The sequence below is a fragment of the Myotis lucifugus genome, unplaced genomic scaffold (assembly GCF_000147115.1).
Source record: "Myotis lucifugus unplaced genomic scaffold, Myoluc2.0 scaffold_72, whole genome shotgun sequence".
Taxonomy (NCBI): Eukaryota; Metazoa; Chordata; class Mammalia; order Chiroptera; family Vespertilionidae; genus Myotis; species Myotis lucifugus.
Genome location: NW_005871120.1, coordinates 2,640,803 through 2,642,774, shown reverse-complemented (window position 1 = coordinate 2,642,774; position 1,972 = coordinate 2,640,803). Strand labels below are relative to the sequence as shown.

Below are 1,972 nucleotides of genomic sequence, written 5' to 3'. Positions count from 1 at the left end.
TAAAATGCCAAAGGTTAAAGACAAAGAGAGACTCTTAAAAGCAGCAAGAGAAAAGCACTTAGTTATTTGCAAGGGAGCACCCATGAAACTGTCATCTGATTTCTCAACAGAAAACAGAAACTTTGGAATACATTATTAGAAGCCAGGAAATAAACCACTGAAAAGGATTTTTTTTTTTGGTCTCACGCTTCATTTAATCTGAAGAGTATTACAGGCTCTCCGTCCTCTGGTATAAGTTATAACGTTACAGCACAAGCAGTGAATTCAACCATTTTAAAACTAAGTAAGTCTACACGTTGTTACTGTCTGGTTTCCTAAAGGAGTCACCCGCCCCATTTCAGTAGACGTGCACCATGCCATGCAGTGGTTCTCAACCTGTGGGTCGCGACCATCAGAAAACACATATAGCATATCAGATATTTACATTACGATTCATAACAGTAGCAAAACTACAGTTATGAAGTAGCAACGAAAATAATTTTACGGTTGGCGGTCACCACAACATGAGGAACTGTATCAAAGGGTTGCGGCATTAGGAAGGTTGAGAACCACTGCGAGGAACTCCAGAACAGGAAGTAGGTGAAGAGGCCTCCGATGAGGCCTCCCGTGAAGAGAGGTCTTCGGGACTTAAAAGTATTTGTTCCACCTCCTGCCCGCCTTGAGGATGAGGAGCAGGGAGAACAGGATGGAGGCGAGCAGGTAGAGGCCGGTGAGGCCTAGGATGCCGGCCATGGCCCCGAGGTCCAGGACCGCGGCGTTGGACCACGGCGTTGCCTCGCACAGCTGCCTCACTGATGAACGGCGGCCCTTCCAACTTGGCCACCGCCGCGGCCATCGCAGCCCTGGGGTTCGGCCTCTGCTTTCCCGCGGAGCTGGAACAGGGTCGCAGTCCCTTGGCGTCGCCTCAGACAGTCCGCGGCACAGACCCCCGCGGCGCCATCTTGCCCCAGAGCCTGCTGGGAGGGCCCAGGCTGCGCACGCGTCAAGACCGCGCTCCGGCCCTCTAGCGCATGCGCCGCGGGGAGCCCTGAAAAGGATTCTTGGTAACTGATACTCACACAGGGCCTGCAATAGCGACCTTTACTGTCAGCCAGACTAGACAACCTGTAGATGCACAGGCATTGAATAATTTACGTGGAAGGGTCTTGCTGCAGTAGTGAGAAACAGTTAATTAACCATACAACATGGTATAACATTATTTGGCCGTATACTATCACAGGGAACTGCTCTGTTTATTTCAATCAAATCTTAAAAAGGACCCCAAAGAATCAAACTCTTTCCAAACAACATACCAGTATCCAAAAAGGCAAATAGTATTTGTAAAAAAGGAAATGGATAGTGAACAACACATGGGTTTTAAATAAAGACAGGATCAGTAGTAGAGTGCTGATCTATCCTTTGCCCTCAGGCTTTAATATGGCACTGTTTTTCTGATTATTGTTGAAAATGTTACCTTAAAAGATAATTGATCTTGATTTCTGAGGGGTTTTTTGGGTGCCACGTTAAGTTGTATACCCAATGCCTCACTCACCTCACCCATATTTGGGCAAATATCAAAACCTGAGGGCTGTGAGTAATAAGAAAAAACACCTCTCACAAGCTCCCGCCTTTCAGTTCCTAGCTATAATTTACCCAGGAGAAGTGAAAGTATTTGTATGAAGATATGAACACGTGAATTATTCGTGGCCCCTTGATTTCCAAATAGCCTCAAACTGGAATCAGTCCAAAAGTCCATCAAAAGATGAATGGGTAGCTGAACTGTGCTGTGCCCATACACGGGAACAGTTCTCTACCACAAACAGGAATGCAACCTTGCGGGCCATCCCGGGACAATGCAGGCTGTGCAGGGGCGCGTGCTCACCCGCCTCGCGAAAGAATAAGAGCGCGGCCGCAACCGGCAACGGTCTCCTAGCGACTGGGCGGCAGGGACAACAAACCACTGAGGCTCTGGTCGCCCTGGGTCAAGGGCGCC

The 1,972-nt window shown here is 48.5% G+C and overlaps 1 pseudogene; it reads right to left on the bottom strand.

Moving 5' to 3' along the window:
* Positions 1–337: 337 nt before the first annotated feature.
* Positions 338–835, bottom strand: LOC102435947 (annotated as a pseudogene).
* Between the last annotated feature and the right edge of the window lie 1,137 nt (positions 836–1,972).